We start from the raw sequence: 18,557 nt of genomic DNA on the forward strand, positions 1-18,557 counted from the left end.
TCCTTTGTGATGGGATGTTGAGACGTCACTGTACTGGCACTCTGGGCCCTGAAGGGAAGGAGCCCCAGCACACTCCAAACATGAGGGTATCTCGAGTGTAATCTAGTAGACCTCCTGAGCGGGGCTAGATTTTAGTGGTGGTGAAATACATGAAAATCGGGGTGTTTTGTCGGGAGGGCTTTGGGAGGCAGGGGAATTACTGGTCCTTGACACAAATTCTATAGGATTTTGCATTGCATCCTGGTAAAACACTTGCCTCTAAATTCAATAACATATTCTCTGATAGAGAAAATTCACTTAGGATTACTTGTTTAGTTGCTAAGTCGTGTCTGACTCATTGTGGGCCCATGGACAGTAGCCTGGCAGGCTCCTCTGTCCATGGAACTTTGCAGGCAAGAATACTGGAGTGGATTGCCAATTCCTTCTCCAGGGGATCTTCACAACCCAGGGATTGAACTGACATCTGGTTGTCAGGTAGATTCTTTACCACTGAGCCACCAGGGAAGCCCTACAGTTTCTTGCTAAGCAGAAGTTTGATTGACTTAGCTTTCTTTGTTTAGAAGACCACATAGTCTCTAGTTTCTCCTGGGTAAAGAAAAATTCCCATAGATGAAGGTAGAAATTCCCATAGATTTTCTTCTGGTGTGAAAATAAGCATCATAAGGCCTAAACATTGCCAGCTGCATTGCCAGGTGCTTTGCACAAGCTACATATGTTCTGATACTTCTGTAAGACAAGGCTTATCAAATTCACTTAGCAGACAAAGAACCTCTATTCTCCAGGCTGATAAAATGACGGAACTGAGTGTAGAGCCTGGTCTGAATTGCTCTAGAGTCCATAATGCTTCACTCCTCCCAGTCTGAGGCTGACATATTGTCAATTCATTTCTCTTCACACTGCCTGGTCACAATCCCCCTGCCTGGCCGTGATCCCCCTCGCTATGGGGGGATACGAGAGCACTCCTGTGGGGTCTGAGAGCCGCTATGGAAACCAGCAAGGTAGAAGCCCTGGAGTTTTTGGCCAAGGTCAACTATACTGTCCCCACTGCATTCCTGCCCCCATTATCAGGCGACTTGGAGAGAGGACGTAGAGAGCACTGGAGCCAGAGCTGCAGCCAGGGCTGGCACTTCTACCTCGGGCAGTGATGGGCCTTCTGTGGCCAGTGCCCAATCCATGGCCGCATCCAGCCACGCGTCTCACCTCTAGTGTGGTCTGAAACTGTTCTTCACTTTGTGATCAGAAAAGCCTGTCAACCTGTGTTCCTGATATGCATCAATAACTTTTTGACTTATCCTTTTCTTGCGGGGGGTGAGGCGGTAATTTTCAAGTGATTTTCTTTTCAGTACTAAGTTTATTTAGATTCAAATCATAAGCTTATGAATGACACGGGGTCACACACTTATTGCTGTTTACCAGACTTAGAAATAAGAATTTTGCTTTCTGAAATACAAACTGAAAAATTTTAAATCATCTGTGTGATCCAGAGCAACATTACATGGCATTGGAATAGGGGTATCCTTGGTAATGTGAAAAACCCCACACTAAGATAGGATAAGAAGAGAAAAAAAATTTAAAGTGGTTCAGTTATGGGTCTAGCTTACTGTATTCAGTCTCTCATTCCTAAATTTCAAAGATACATACCTTTTAAATTTAGAAGCATATATAACTTTTGCATTTCGGATATACTTAAATTATTAAAGAAAATGTGGGTTTATGAAAATGTAAAGTGATGCAGCCACTATGGAAAATAGTATAGATGCTCATAAAAAAATTGAAAATAGAACTACCATGTGATCTGGCAAGTCTACTCCTGGAAATTTAGCTGAAAGAAATGAAGCCAACACCTGGAAAAGATATCTGCACCCCCCATGTTCATTGAAACATTATTTACCATAACCAAGTTATGAAAACAACATAACTGTCCATTAATGGATGAATGGATAAAGATAATGTCACATAGACACACACACACACACACACACATACATTCATCGTCACTCAGATATTATTTAGCCAATAAAAGAAAAAAAGGAAATCTGGCCATTTGCAGTAACACAGTTGCACCTTGAGGGCATTATGCTAAGTGAAATAAGTCAGACAAAGACAAATACTATATAATCTCACTTATGTGTGAAGATTTTTGAAAAATGAACTCACAGAGAATAGATTAGTGGTTGCCGCAAGTGGGGGTTGGAGGATGGATGAAATGGGTGTACGTGGCCAAACGGCATAAACTTTCACAATTTTCATGTACAAAATAAAGAAGTCCTGGAGATATAATGTACAGCATGGTGACTAGTTAATCATTGTTGTTGTTAAGTCGCCAAGTGGTTTCCTACTCTCTGCAACCCCATGGATTGTAGCTTGCCAGCCTCCTCTGTCTAGGGAATTTTCCATGCAAGGATACTGGATTCAGTTGCCATGTCCTTCTCCAGGGGATCCTCCCGACCCAGGAATCAAACCCTCATCTCCTGCATCAACAGGAAGATTCTTTACTGCTGAGCCACCAGAGAACCCCATAGTTAATAATACTGTATTGTATATGTGAAAGTTCCTGGGAGAGTAGATTTTTTTAAAGTGAGGTATAGTTGATGTGGGCTTCCCTGGTGGCTCAGATGGCAAAGAATCTGCATGAAAGGCAGGAGACCTGGGTTCAATCCCTGGGTCAGGAACATCCCCTGAAGAAGGAAATGGTTACCCACTCCAGTATTCTTGCCTGGAGAATTCCATGGACAAAGGGGCCTGGTATGCTACAGTCTATGTGGTCAAAAAGAGTTGGACAAGACTGAGCAACTAATACTTTCACTTCATTTTCATAGTTGATGTACAATATTTTATAAATTACAGATGATTAACAAAGTGCTTCATAGTTTTTAAAGGTTATGTTCCATTTACAGTTATTATAAATATTGGCTATATCCCCTTTGTTGTACAATATATCCTTGTTGCTTATTGTATACATCCTAGTTTGCACCTCTTAGTCTTCTGTCCCTGCCCTTCACCTCCTGCTTGCCACTCCCCGCTGGTAACCACTAGCTTGTTCTCTATATCTGTGAGTCTGCTTCATTCCCCTAGTCTTTTATTTTTTAAATTCTCCGTGTCAGTAGTATCATACAGCATTTGTCTTCCTCTATCTCACTTATTTCATTAATACCATCCAACTATTTACTAATTAATAGCATAATACCCTCCAACTCCATACATGTTGTTGAAAGATTGCAAAAGTTCATTCTTTTTAATGACTGAGTAATATTCCATTATGCGTGCACACACGCGCGCGTGTGTGTGTGTAGGTTGTATACATATAGATTACTTTTGTACCTTGGCAAATTTCAGTAATGCTGCTATGAACATTGGAGTGCATGGAATTTTTGAATTAGTGGATTTTTTTTTTCATTTTAAACAGTAATTTAAAGTCTATTCAAGCTTTAATGCAGGTTATTCTGACTTTAAGTTAGCATTACATGGCATACTTCTGAGTCCATTCCTGAAAAATTCTGTTGTACTCAACTCTGTCTGTTTTATAGATCTCTGCAACCTCTGGCACTGGGGAGGGGGTCATTGGGGTTCGGAACACATAGCAGGGAGCAAATGGATACCAGAACTGTAGAAATCATGGAAGCAAGAGACCACAGTGATCTTAGAGTAGCGAACCTAGTGCTGCCATTAGTGTTCATGTCTGGATGATAAATTCTGTTGCAAATGCACCCTTAGGTAGTGTGAAGGGGTAGTCTTTAGGGAAATGAATTGGCACAGAGAATACACTGCCTCAGTACGGGCTGCCGTTCTTTTTCATAATTGTGGTTTCCCAGTGAAATGTATCATCCCCAACTGGACCTGTAGAATATTGTGCTGGAGGGTCCCTGCCCACCTCACTAAGTTCCTTATTAATCCATTTCAGCGCCACAGTCTGTGCTTTTTGCCTGACTCCTCACTATCAGTGTGTGAAGGTCCGGCCAAAACTCCTGACTATCTGGTGGCTGGGAAGGACTACCTCTTCATCTCACACTGGCTCTGCCAGACACAGGTGCCTTCTTAATAAACAGGGAGGTTGGACTGGGGTGGGGTCACTGGCAGAGAGTAGATGAGGCTGGAGGGGAAGGGGAGACGAGCAGTGGAAACCCTTAGACTCAGACAAGCATCGAGTACCTGACGGAGACCATCCAAATTAGGGGGTCCTTTTTTTTTTTTTTTTCAGATACACACCCGGGAGTGGGTTTTCTGGGTCATTTGGTAGTTCTCTTTTTAGATTTTGAGGACCCTCCTTACTGTTATCCATGGTGGCTGCACCAATTGACATTCCCACCAACAGTGTACAGATCTTGTGCACATGCTCGCCAACATTTGTTACTTCTGTTCCTTTTGGATGATAGCCCTTCTGATAGGCATAAGATAATACCTCATTGTGGTTTAAATTTGCATTCATATGATGATTAATGATGTTGAACATCTTTTCACGTGCCTCTCGGCCATTTGTATGTCTTCTTTGGAAAAATGTGTATTTAAGTCTTCTGCCCATTTTTTTAATTCTTTTTTTAAACTGTTGAGTTATGTAAGCTGTTCATATATTTTGGATATTAACCCCTTATTGGTTATATCATTGGCAAATATTTTTTCCCATATAGTAGGTTGTCTTTTCATTTTGCTGATGGTTTCCTTTGCTGTGCAAAAGTTTTTACCTTTAAATACATCTCATTTATTTATTTTTGCTTTTATTTTCCTAGCATTAGGAGACAGATCCAAAAAATATTATTATGAATTATATCAAAGAAAGTCCCACTCATAGTGCCTTCTAAGAGTTTTATAGTTTCCACTCATATTAGGTCTCTAATCCATTTTCAGTTTATTTTTGTATATAGTGTTAGAGAATGTACTAATCTCATTCTTTGACAGCAACATGTCAAAGAATAAGATTAGAGCCTAAACACAACTTGGTATTATCAGAAAACTAAATATGCTTTTACATTTGAGCCAGTAATTAGAGTTTTCAGAAAGTAACCCTGAAGAGACATCCACAACCATATGAAAATGCTTACATATCCATGAACATGTTAACTGAAGGAACATGATATATATCCACAGAGTGGAGTACTATACAGCTATAAAAAATAATGAGCATGATCTTTGTAAACTAATATGGAGTGCTTCCATGATAGATATAGATATATAAAAGAATGTGGGAGTTTGGGGCTAATGTCAATGATACCAAGTGCAGTGCCTTCGCATCCTGGTATGAAGAGGCTTTGAGAGCTGAAGAAGAGAGAGCCAGAGCCAGAGCTGCAGCCAGGGCTCCTGCGGTGCCAGGACCAATGCAATTTCCAGAGCATGTCCAAAGCTCCTCCCACCCCTGGTGAAGTCTGAGCAGATACTTCACATTGCATTTCAAGAAAGCAAGCAATCTTCCAACTAGCAGAGGGCCAAGGTGTTTCTCATGGAAACACAGCATATAATGTATTTGTGATCCTATACAATATGCAAAAATTAGAGGTTTTTCTTTTTTCTGTTTTTAAATGTCATTCCTTTTAATTAAAGACGTGTTTAGCTTCAGAGTCTAAGTATACTAATGGCACAGCTCCCCCTTGTACTGCAGATTATCAAGTTGAAAAATAAGAATTTTCATAATACATAGCACAGATTGAAATCCTTGAATCATTTCTTGTCATTCAGAATAAGAAAACAGGATACTGAAATATGGATTTTTTTGCAAAAATGGAAATTATTCCACAGTGAAGTCTGTGTGATTATCAGATACAGAAAAAAAAGTCTTGAGAGGTATTCACTTCTTGGTTTGTTTTATTCCTTATAGTCTTTCTTTGTAAAACTGAAGTGTATGTACCTGGATTGGCTTAGCTTATTTAAGAATGTGGGAGAAGTGAAAACCCAGTAAACTTTACTTCTTGCACACTTTCACTGTAATTCTTCAAATATCAATTTAGCATCTGTTCTTTGGAGGCTTCTGAGTAGTATTGGGGATGCTAAGAAAAATAAACCGAACCATTTCCTATAGAATTCTAGAGTCTAAGAGAACAATTCATATAAAGTAGCTCGTGAACAAAGATCTAGGGGCCCAATGAAAATGAGGTGTAAGGAGGTGAGGGGATTGAGGGCTTCCTCATGAGGAGTCTAGTGTAAATACACTGAGGCAAGGCACTTGGAGACTTTAGGACAATAAATGTCCCTGGGAGGTAATTTTAAGTTAGGCTACATGTTGAGCCCACCAGGGAGGCTGTGGAAACACTAAATAGAGGCCAGACCCTCAGATGGTGGGTCTCAAAGTTGAGAGACTTAAGACTGGAATGGAACAATTCCTGAACAATTACTTTTCAATTATCAGGCTTCCCAGGCCGCTCAGTGGTCAAGAATCCACCTGCCAATGCAGGACATGTGGGTTCATTCCCTGGATCAGGAAGATCCCCTGGAAGAGGAAATGGCTACCCCATCCAGTATTCTTGCCTGGAGAATCCCATGGACAGAGCAATCTGTTCAGTCCATGGGATAGAAAAGGGTCACACACGACTGAGTGACTAAACAGCAACACGAGTAGACCAGAGAGAAATCCCCCCTGGGGAGGGGATGGAATGTGCCCTGTGCTCCTGTCCCAGTGCCCGTGAACACAGTGCACAACCTAGATGTTTCATGCACATCATCTCCAAGGAGATTCCGTGAAATAAAAGTAATAGTAGAATGAAACCGGAAACTCAGAAGCCAGTGGGCTGACACTGTGCTGTGAGTCGTGGAAACAGAGCTTATTTTATTGAAAGAGCATTCCATTCAGCGGTTTTGGCTGTGTTGATAATTCCACAAAGTGTATGAGATGAGTATATTATAGGTGATGTGATGGTGAAATTGATGAAGGTAGGGGCTTATTTTATTTAGTTACTTATTTATTTGGCTGTGCTTGGTCTTATCTTTGGAATCCAGGATCCTTGATCTTCCTTGCACCCTGAGAGTTCTTTAGTTCCAGGATGAGGAATGTTTTAGTTCTGGTATATAGGATCTTTAGTTGTGACATGTGAACTATTACTTGTGGTGTGTGGGGTCTAGTTCCCTGATCAGGGGTGGAACCCAGGCCCCCTGCATTTGGAGCACAGATTCTTAGCCACTTAGCTACTGGGCCACTAGGCAACTCTCTAGGAGTTGTTTAAATGAAAGCGCAGCTTGGAAGAAAGAGTGAGTTTTAGAACCAAATTCTAGATTATTTGAATTTTATTCAGTTAAAAAACTACACCCACACTCAAAATATGATGTAGTAGTGGAAATGAAAGATTCTTTCTAAACAGCATTTTGGACTGATTTGGTGTTTCATGTCCGAGAATGCCACAGATTCTCTGACATCTCCTGGATTTAAAAGATTCCTCAGGGTCGGTGGTATCCTCCAGGATGAAAATAACCATAATCATAGTAAAAACAGATATGGTGTAAAGTCTCAGTGTGGTCCAGGCAGTGTGCCAGGTGCTTTAGCTACATGCCACTAGCTCTACAAAAGCCACTTCACCTGAGGCTCCTGGATTTTGGGGATGGACCCAAGTCCTCACAACTGATAAGAGACAGAGCTTGGCCTAGAGTGCTGGTCTGAATTTAACCACAGCATGTACCCTTCCACTTGTCCCGGCCTGAGGTGCTCATGAGTCAGTTAATTCACTGTGTTTTAGCACTCCAACATGTATCTTGAGTGACAGAAAGAGAGACACTGTGACGAAAACACTGGGATGAAATACATAGCCAAGGCAATACAAACACCAAAATAATTAAGAGGTGTGAATAAAGGAGAGAAGGAGATAATGCTCAGTTAGCAAATGATCACCTGCATGTGGAAATTCAGACACCTTCAAGTGATCGAGGGCTTACAAGATTATCTGGCGCTATCCTTCTATGTAGAAAGTAAACATTTTATTTGTTTTAATTAAAAATAGTTATTTCTATTTATTTCCTGACTGCTCTGGGTCTTAGTTTGGACACTTGGAATCTTTGTTGCCACGTGCAGGCGCTTTAGTTGTGGAATGTGAGATTTTAGGTGTGGCACGAGAACTCTTAGTTGTTGGATGTGAGATTTTTAGTTGTGGCATGTGGGATCAAGTTACCTGACGAGGGATCAAACCTAGGACCCCTGCATTGGGAGCGCATAACCACTGGACCAACAGGGAGGTGCCGAGAGTAAATATTTTAGAACTACCCTAAATCTGGTGACTCAGATGGTACAGAATGCGCCTGCAATGCGGGAGACCTGGGTTCGATCGCTGGGTTGGGCACAATCCCTGGTGGAGGGCATATAACACACTTCAGTATTCTTGCCTGGAGAATCTGCATCGACAGAGGAGCCTGGGGAGCTACAGTACATGGGGTCACAAAGAGTGGGACATGACTGAGCGATTAAGCACACACCCTAAATCTGGCTGAAGAGCAGGAATATATCACCTCTATCTCTTTGACATCATAACATCTGTCCTGAGTTCCTTAATTTCTGCTGCATTTTCCTAATCTTACATCACTTTTGGGACTGAGACCCATTTTCTCCAAGATTTGCTAGAGGGTAACTGCTCACTGTTTGTAGGAATATGCATTCCCCAGAAAGACTTTAATCTAGGGACAGAAGCTGATACGGGAACCTCCATAAAGGAGGACGAAGGAGACAATCACCCCTGAATATAGTGGTCACCCAAAGACTAAGAAGAGGAATCTTAGCTCAGTAGAAGGAGCAGTCCCAGGCTGTGGTAGATGTAGTGAGGATGCTAAGCAAGAGGAATCGGATGGACTCAAGTTGCATCCCCACTGTCTATTCTCAGAAGCCCTGATGGACTAGGATCACATGAAGATCATCCTGACTTCCAACTTGGAATTCTCAGGAGACTAGGACCTTGATGTAAGACAAGAAGCTTCATAAAACAGAGAGTAGAGTTACAGGATTCGTCATGTGTCAATGAGAGGATCTGAAAGTGGACTCACAGTAGCACACACTATAAAAGGAGGCCCTGGAAAATCACTGATGCTGTGGTCCCCAGGAAGCTCTGGGCACAGATGTCAGGTTGATTTCAGTCTAGGAAGTCTTAGCGAGGTGAGACCTCTGTCTAATACAATCAGCTGCAGTTTCGCAGAGGGAGGGACCTGAATCCAAGGAGGACCTCACATGCAATGCTGAGTGTTACTGAGGACCCCTGCAGAGGGAGCCGAACACAATTCTGTAAATTCTTAGACATGAGAAGCCCACAGGAGCTACTTCTGAGTGGTCCACTCATTCAACCTGTGTGATCTTAGGGAGGGCTGAGTCTCCTCTAGCCAGATCAGAACCCAGATCTGCAGATGGGGGTTTCTTGACCATAACCAGACTTAAGGTGGGGACCATCAGTGCTAGTGAGAGGATCTCTCCCCCAACGAAGGAGGCTCACAGAGTGGCAACCCACCTGACAAGCAGAGATGCTCAGAGCACAGCTGGCCTCCCACCACTAGGGACTTGGGAAGGCGAGGGCTTTGTTTGGGAGCTGGAAGACTCAGGTTCATAGGAGGGGGCATCCTGGGCTCTGATACACCGCACAAGGAGGACCCAAGGACGGATGAATATTGAGCTACTGGTGTTCCCATAGCGCGCTGCCCCTGCTGTCATCCCTGGGAGACCCCACGTAGGACCTTATGCAGCTCCCCTCCACTTCCGCTTTGAAACCCAGCAGATCTACCGGTAGCCGCGGCGACCGTATGGCAGAGACTTAGTGTTCAGGACTCGTCCGGAACCAAGGTGAGGACCTGAATGGAGCTGAAGGGACTTTCCCAACCCTCCCAGTAATAAAAGTGACCCATCCACATCCCACCCCTGTGATATGGCTCTTAAGAGTCCCTCAGAGCTATCGGCTGAATGTGGTCTAGAGTGTCTCAGGCGAAGGCGTTGGTCTGTGGGGGTAGGCCCGGATTCTACCCCCGGAGGAGCTCTAGGACCTAGATGAAAGCCCTGAGGGCTGATGAGCAGACTTCGACACCGCCAAGGGGGCCACACTGAGCGGCCCCCCTATACTGGGCTCTAGGATGCCCCGGGTAGAGCTGGCCAACTGTGGTGCCCCCTGGTGTCCACTGGAGGTGGTTTGGGGGAAGTGAGAGCCTTGCTGTAATGGAATAAACCGAGTTCAACAAAGGGACCTAGTCCCCAATATTAATGGCTGTGACGCTGAGTGAGGATGGAGGCTCCTCCCATAAGAAATGGAGTCACATAAGGCGCCAGTCCTATTTTGAGGACTGGGAGAATCAGGCGTTTTGACATGACACTTCCTGGGACATCTCAGGGAAGTGAGAGACCAGGTCAGTGGGGGCAGCCTCAGGTTAACAAGGGAGGGTTTCAGGTGTCCTGGTGGATGGTGAGAACCTTGGAGGCTGTGGATGTTCCACACCACGTCATTCGGACCACATCTCCCTGTCGTCATCCCTGGGAGACCTCAAGAATACATGTCTGTCCCCACTGCACGCTAATGGGGAAGTAAGGGTCTTGGTCTGAATGGAGTGGTCAGCAGAGGGAGAAACCTTAGACCCTGTCATGAGTCAAATGTAGAGCTTGGTTGCTTCTGTGTCCTTGCTATTGAAAATAGTTCTGCAGTGAAGACGAGTACAAGTGTCTTTTTCCATCCCCATTTCCTCAGGGTATATGCCCACTAGTGGGATTGTTGGCTCATGTGGTAGTTTTATTCCTAGTTTTTGTAAGCAGAGTGAATTAAGTCATAGGGAGGAAAGCCAATATCATATATTAATGCATATGTATGGAATCCAGAAAGATGGTACTGATGAACCTATTTACAGGGCAGCCTGGAGATGCCGACATAGAGAACAGACTGGTGGACCCAGTGGGGGAAGGAGAGGGAGGGGCAGATTGAGAGAATAACATTGAAAACATGCACATTACCATATGGAATATAGATAACCAGTAGAAAGTAGTTTTATGACCAGGGAGCTCAAAGCCAGCACTCATATCTTAGGAGGGGTGTGACGTGGGAGGGAGTTTCAAGATGGAGGAGACATAAGATATACCTATGGCTGATTCATATTGATGTGTGGCAGAAACTGGTACACTATTATGAATTAATATTGTAAAAAAATTATTTTCAAAAAGACGTATAGGAGAAAACAGAAGCCAAAAAATATTTTAGACCTTGAATTGGGATCTTGTGAGGGTTCACAGGGACATCAACCTGCCTGCACCAGATTTTGGTCTCAGGAGACCGTGTTTGGTAAGATATGGTCATCTTCACTTCCTGCTTTTGGGACACAGAGTGATTGGCTTTTACTATCAAGCAGTCATCACTTCAGGAAAAAGTTGAGCTTCTCTACTGCTACTGCTAAGTCTCTTCATTCCTGTCCGGCTCTGTGTGACCCCATAGAGGTCAGCCCCCAGGCTCTCCCGCCCCTGGGATCCTCCAATCAAGAACACTGGAGTGGATTGCCATTTCCTTCTCCAATGCATGAAAGTGAAAAATGAAAGTGAAGTTGCTCAGTCGTTTCCGACTATTAGCGACCCCATGGACTGCAGCCTACCAGGCTCCTCCATCCATGGGATTTTCCAGGAAAGAGTACTGGAGTGGGGTGCCATTGCCTTCTCCGAGCTTCTCTACTGGGAGCTCAATTGATGAACCTGAATGAGGACTCAGTGCATCCATCCCAACCCTCGGATTTCAGCCCAGGAAATCTCAGGGAAGGGCTGTGAGGCTGAGCCCCTTCTATACTGTTCTATACGAAGTCTACAGGAGGGGAAATGTCTAGTCTGAAGGTGCAGACACCAGTCCACAAATGGATAATGGTGCCCAACGTTTTAAGGAGCCAAGGTAAGGACCTTGAATGATGATCCCAGTGAACTCAGGATAGAAAACACCCTAATGAGCTCTCATTACTGGTTATCTGTCTCCTGGCAGGGAGGTGGTATGAGGCATTCCTTCACTTACCTGTGGATCATGGGGAGGTCTAAAGTGTCTACATCAGAGTAGCAGAGGGAAGGGTGCCAAGGCTCCGCCAGGACTTGACGTGATAATACTGAAGTAGAACTTAGAAAACCCCACTGCTGGTACCTGCTGTAACCTCAGTAAATCCAAAGCAGGGCTGAGAGGATGCAGAGGAAAAGTAAAGCCTCTGTTCTTCCTCTGTGGGATTCTGTGGGAACAGGCTGAGCAGGAAAACAGGAGCCTTGTGGGTTCCTAGAGCAGTGTCCTCAAGGACACCTGCAGAGGTGGCCTTTGATTAAGCCAAGGTAGAGTCTCCCTGTTTTAAGGTGCTCATGTCACCTCATTCTCCATCCTCCAGGTGCCCCAATCTCCTGTGTATTGGCCCAGACTCCTGCCTCTGGTCCCTGACCACAGCCATCATGCCTTGTGGGCAGAAGAGTAAGCACTGTGCTCGTGAGAAACGTCACCAGGCCCGAGTTGAGACCCAGGGTCTTCATGATCAGGCTACCACATCTAGGGGAGAAGAGACCACCTCCTCTTCCCCTCCTGATTCAGAGAGCACTCCCTCAAGCTGGTCTGCTGCTGGCACCGCCACGGAGCCTCAGGGAGCCCAAGGCACCACCAGTGCTGCTGCAGGTGCTATATGTAAAAGATCTGGTGTCGGTGGCATAGCACGCTCAAGATCTGCAGTGCGTGGCACAGCACGCTCCAGATCTGGTGTAGGTGCCGAGGGCCAAGTTCAGGAAGCTGAAAATTCCTCCCAAGCCTCAGCTGCTGCTGCGAGCTCTCACACAGATCTTCTGACCAGGACGGCAGAGATATTGGTGCAGTACCTGCTGTTTAAGTATAAGATGAGGGAGCTCATTAAGAGGTCCAAAATGCTGCAGGAAATCAATAGAAGGTACAAGGAACAATTCCCTGAGATCCTTAGAAGGGCCTCCGAGCACATGGAGATGGTGTTTGGCCTGGTGCTGAAGGAAGTCAGGCCCAACAGTCACTGCTATACCCTGGTGAGCCACCTAGATCTCAGTGACAGCGAGTCTTTGAGAGGTGACCGGGGGCTACCGAAGAATGGTCTTCTGATGCCTCTGCTGGGTGTCATCTACCTGAATGGCAACCACGCCCCTGAGGAGAAGATCTGGAAGTTCCTGAATATGCTGGGCATCTATGATGGAAGAAGTCACTTCATCTTTGGAGAGCCCAGGAAGCTCATCACAGAAGATCTGGTGCGGGAAGAGTACCTGGAGTACCGCCAGATGCCCGGCAGCGATCCCCCTCGCTGTGAGTTCCTGTGAGGTCCTAAAGCGCTCACAGAAATCAGCAAGAAGAAAGTCCTGCAGTTCCTGGCCAAGGTCAAGGATTCGGTCCATCCTGCCTTGCAGCAGCATATGAAGAGGCTTGGAGAGAGGAAGTAGAGAGCACCGGAGCCAGAGGTGCAGCCAGGGCTGACACTTCTGCCTCAATCAGGCCTGGCACTGCTGCCTCAGCCGCTGCTGGCCCTTCTGCTTTGGCCAGGCCTGGCACTGCTGCCTCAACCTCTGCTGGCACTTCTGCCTCAATCAGGCCTGGCACTGCTGCCTCAGCCAGCGCTGGCCCTTCTGCTTCGGCCACTGTGCACCCCAGGGCCGCATCCAACCGCTCATCTCGCCCCTAGTGTGATCTGAAGCCTGTTGTTCACTTTGTGGCTGGAGAAGCCAGTCAACCTGTGTTCCTGATATGCATCAATAACTTGTTGACTTTATTTCCCCCAATTTTCAGTTGTTAAAACTTTTCAACAGAAAGGTCATTTAGAGTCATGATATAAGTATATGAATAACATGGGTCACACACACTTTGCTGTTTGTCAAATTTAGGAGTAAGAATTTTGTTTTCTCAAATAAATATTGGAATTCCTCACATCACTATTGTGATCCAGGATGAGAATATCATCACTTTAAGATGAGACTGTCCTTAGAAATATGAAAGACACCACACTAATAGAGGCTCAGAACCTTGATACCTTGTTAGGGAGATAGCTGAAATTTCTTCAGTTTTTGGCCGGCTTTACTCTCTGCTTAGTCTCCCTTTTTGTAAATGTAAAAGACACTTGCCTCTGCTTATGGTTTATGGTTTTCAAGAATGTTTGAGAATATAAATTATAGCAAATGATTTATTCGTGGCTCTTCTTTTACACAAACGTTGACAATCTGCTCTTAAGAAGTCTTCATGCTTCTACTGGTGATGTTTGTCAAAAAAAGTCCTAGCCTCTGTCCACTCATTATAGTTTCTCAGAGATGCTGTCATTGTATGGAAGAGGCTGAGATACTCTCTACTTCAGGAAGAACAAGAAAGAAGCAGGGTAAAGAGGGGTTGGAGAGAACATATTATTTTGGTTTCATTGCTAAGTGGAATTTTGGCTGATTGGGGAGGTTGGGTCTTTTGTTTTTTCCTGACTTGGAACACTGCATAGTTTCTGACATCTGATAGATTGAAAAAAGAATCCAGCTGATGTAACATCTGAGGTCAAGATAATCATAGTAATAACTGCTGTTGCTCCTAATTTCTCAATAGAACAGGTGACATGACAGAAGCTTTCCATAAATACTTATATTCCACCAATCTGACAAGAAAGGGCTTCTCAAACTTACTTCACAGGGGAGAGCCCAAGGCTCATAGAGTTACGGTTTGGTTTTGTGCTGAAATACATAGGGCTGGTAAATGACAGCTGGCAATAGACTCCTGCTCTACACTACTTTACCCACTCCAGTGTTCTTGCCTGGAGAATCCCAGGGACGGGGGAGCCTGGTGGGCTGCCGTCTATGGGGTCGCACAGAGTCAGACACGACTGAAGCGACTTAGCAGTAGCAGCTACACTACTTTAGCACTCATACTGTTGTTCTCCTCACAACCTGAGACATACCCTTGTCTTTGTTCTTTAACAAGTCCTTTTAACATTTGACATTTCCTTTTCCTTATATATTTATCATTTATTTATTTATTAGGCTGTGCTGGATCTTAGTTGCTGCACGTGTGGTCTAGTTCCCTGACCAGGGAGCGAACCTGGGCCCCCTGCATTGGGAGCCTGGAGTCCTAGCCATTGGACCACCAGGAAAGTCCCCACCCTGTATCTTTTATTTCAGTGCTTTTCTCAGTACTCCAAAATTTGTCCTAGGTGATAGAAAAGAATGCCCTTATGCTCAAGCTACTGGATTGAAATGTGTAGCCAGAGCAGTAAGAATACCAGATATACTTAACCAACGATATGTATCCCTTATTCATTACTCATAGATAAGTGAATGAAACAATATTCAGGGACAGTACAAGCATGTACATTGGCCATGTTAGATAACCTCTGAAGAGCAAGGAGTCTCCATATCATCCTTACAGCCTCTTGCCTGTGGAAAGTAAACCTATCAGAACAGAAATGACATGAGAATCGTCACCTGGCTGATGAGATAGATTGATCTACTTTTTTTTCCCTAAAGGACTGCCACCTGTCCTGGGACTCCCGCCTTGGACTATAGCTTCTCCATCTCCCGTCACTCCTGGGACAGGGACCCATTCTCTGTAGCACTGCAGAGCAAACATAGCTCAGGAGTTTGTAGAGACATGGAATTTCCCCAAAGGCCTTTAATCCAAGACACAGAAAGCAAGATGAGGGCCCCAGGTAGGAGGATTGAGGAGAGCAAGACCCAAGAATATGGGGGATGGTGGTCACTGGGATAGCACTCCCTTCTGATCTCAGACACAGAGGAATTCAGAACTGGTGGGCTTAGGCTATTAGCCTTGGTATAGCCTCACTTATTCTTCAGGTTTGTCAAACTCCCTTCACTGTGCCACTTAGGCCTGGTGACATAGTGAGTCCTACTCACTTCCTCCCAGAGGATCACATGGAGGTAAGGAACCTCATCCTGATCAAAGGGAGCAGCCAAAGCTCAGCAGAAGGATGATTTCCACGTTGTGCCAGAAGTCAAGGTAAGGACCCTGAATTCTTGAAAAGACCACTAGCCTCAAAACAGTGGGAGCAGAACATATTCCTTCCACTCCTATTAACCTCAGAAGACCATGGCCTGTGGTGGGCCTAGGAGGCAAACTCCTCTTCTTCCTCAGGGATCAGGAAACTAGTGGCCTGGGTGGAGAAGCTTTAAGGCAAGTCAGGGAATGTTTCCAGTTGGGGAATATTTCCAGGTTCTTTCCAAGACAGTGAGGACAGCAAAGAATGTGGGAACACAAATACCAGGATGGCCACACAGTATGTTCCCTACTCTCAGCCTAGAAGGCCTCAGGCAGATTTACCAGGCCAAGGGGCCCTTCAGCTCTGACGGAGCAGTAGCAGGAAAGTTAAGGTTTGGTCTGATGGTGGTGTTCACATGTCAACAGAAGGGGCAGTCTTGAGCTTGGCTGAGAGTCAAATTTGGGACCCTGATTTGGGCCCCTGAGAGGAACCATCTGTCATTCCCATGGAGCTTGCCACAGCTTTCATTCTTGTGAGACTATGGGTAGGGGTGGCTAGATAAGGCCACTCTTATTTCCTCCTCCAGGCTCACAGGGAGGTATCGGTCTTACTATGAGAAGACAGGCCTCAGGTCAAGAAGGAAGGGATTCCCCAGGCCCCACCAGAAGTCAAATTGTGAAGCCCGAGTGGAGACTGAGGGGTCTATTCATCCCTGAATAGAAGGAACAAAGGAGAGTCCTGCCCTCCCCTTTGATGTCAGTTCTAGAAAGCTCAGGGGAAGACTGTCAGGCAAGGCTCTCCCTCACGTATTATACCAGGCCTTCTTCTTATACCAGGCCTTCTTCTTCTTGTTGAATTGCTAAGTCATGTCTGACTCTCTTGTGACTCCATGGACTGTAGGCCGCCAGGCTCCTTTGTCCATGGGATATTACAAGGAAGAATTCGAGGCTGGGTTGCCATTTCCTCCTCCAGGGGATCTTCCTGACCCAGAGACTGAGTCTGCATCTCCTGCAGCTCCTGTATCTCAGCAGATCCTTTCCTGCTGAGCCATCAGGGAAGCCCTATATCAGGCCTAAGGGAGGTGAGATCTTCGTTGCAAAGTATAGTCACCAGTCCTGAGAAGTGAGGGATATGGTCGGTGCCTGCCAGGCACTGTGGCAGATGCTTTACAGTTACCACCACATGCCAGCAGTCCTTCCAGACAGGGCTTGTCAAACTCCCTTCACAGTTAAAGAGCACGAGGCGCTCTCAGAGAGTTTAATGAAGTGACAAACTTTTCCATGGCTGTTTAAGTGACAGGGATGGCCAAAAGCCCTTGATTTGAGTTAGTCTAAAGCTCACCCTCTCACTCCTGCAAGCCTGATCTGACCTTATGCCCTTAATTCCCTTTTTATTCTCATTACTGTGAAATGTATGAAGCATTAAGAAGAGGGACTCTCAGGTCCAACTATTATATTTTAATACATAGCCAGAGCAATAATAATAATAATGCCAAACTAAATGTGACATATGAAGAGAGGAAAAAAGAGATAGTATTTGCTAACAATAGGATCATCTGTCCATACATATGAGGGTTCAGACATCTTAAAAGATCTGAACGTTTTAACTTTCAGATAAGCTTATAAGATCATAAGGGACTCAAGAAAATCATCTCACAGCCATTCCTTTGTATAAAAAATATCTATTAGATCTAAAATATAAAGTTTATTTATTAGAACAGCGATTGTTTGAGAATTCTGGCTGAAGGAGAGAAGGGACAGGTTACCACGTTTTGTTTCTCTCACAGGTCTCTGCCTGGGCCCCCTTACTTATGCCATGGATTTCCTATCTTTTATCACTTCTAGGGCAGGGATTCCTTCTCTGCAAGGTCCACAGTAGAGAAAGTACTCAGGGCCTTTCAGGAATGTGGCATTTCCCAAGAAGGCTTTAATCAAAGGGGCAAGGGCCTTTAGGAAGACACCCATGCAACTGGACTGAGGAATGCAACACCCCAGAATATTAGGTGTAAGAAGGCTTCAGGCAGAACTCTCAAGCTGAACATCTCTTTTCTCTGTTGTCTCAGTACAGTTGTCAGGGACGTGAGACCTTTGGTCTAAGGAGGGCAATCTCAGGTCAGAGTAGGAATTGTCAAATATATATGTGAAGCCCCTTAAAAAGAAGTGAAAGAAATAGCCACCCAGAACCACTGGGGTTCTGTAGTGTCCACTTGCTGCTGTCAGCCCTCGGAGGTCCTGAATTCCATCATAGGATGAGGTAGAGAGAGACCTTGAGAGCTAAGAGAGAGTGCTACTGCCATGGGCAGGGCACGTTCCAGAACCAAGTCTGCCAGCTCCTCCCACATAGTGACATCCAGGGCAGATCCTTCAACTTGAGGTTGAAAAGAGAAGTAAGTATTCCAAGTAATTGAGTGCCAAGGTGGATCTGAAGGGAACACATTTTATGCCTTGTTTTGTCCTTGCTTGACCTCAGTAACTGGGAGATGTATCTTTTTCTGTTTAGGGCTTTCTTTTTGGCACTATTGAAGTAGCCTTTTGTAATTGAAGGTTAATTTGACTTCCGTATTTGTGTTTATGAACAAAGTATATCCCATTTATTGCTGTATTTCAGTATAAGTACAAAGGTTTTTATATTGAGTCAGAAATCCTTGAATCTCCTTTTGTGGTTCAGAACAAGATGACAGGACAAGAGAATTGGGAGTTTTTTGCCAATGATAATGG

At 44.9% G+C, this 18,557-nt stretch overlaps 2 pseudogenes; one reads left to right on the top strand and one right to left on the bottom strand.

Moving 5' to 3' along the window:
• Positions 1-3,427: 3,427 nt before the first annotated feature.
• Positions 3,428-4,279, bottom strand: LOC112445602 (ubiquitin-conjugating enzyme E2 D3-like; annotated as a pseudogene).
• Positions 4,280-9,368: 5,089 nt separating this feature from the next.
• LOC112445607 (melanoma-associated antigen B2-like) lies at positions 9,369-14,054 on the top strand (annotated as a pseudogene).
• The last annotated feature ends 4,503 nt before the right edge of the window (positions 14,055-18,557 follow it).

The sequence above is a fragment of the Bos taurus genome, unplaced genomic scaffold (genome assembly GCF_002263795.3).
Source record: "Bos taurus isolate L1 Dominette 01449 registration number 42190680 breed Hereford unplaced genomic scaffold, ARS-UCD2.0 Leftover_ScbfJmS_2110, whole genome shotgun sequence".
In the NCBI taxonomy this organism is placed as follows: Eukaryota; Metazoa; Chordata; class Mammalia; order Artiodactyla; family Bovidae; genus Bos; species Bos taurus.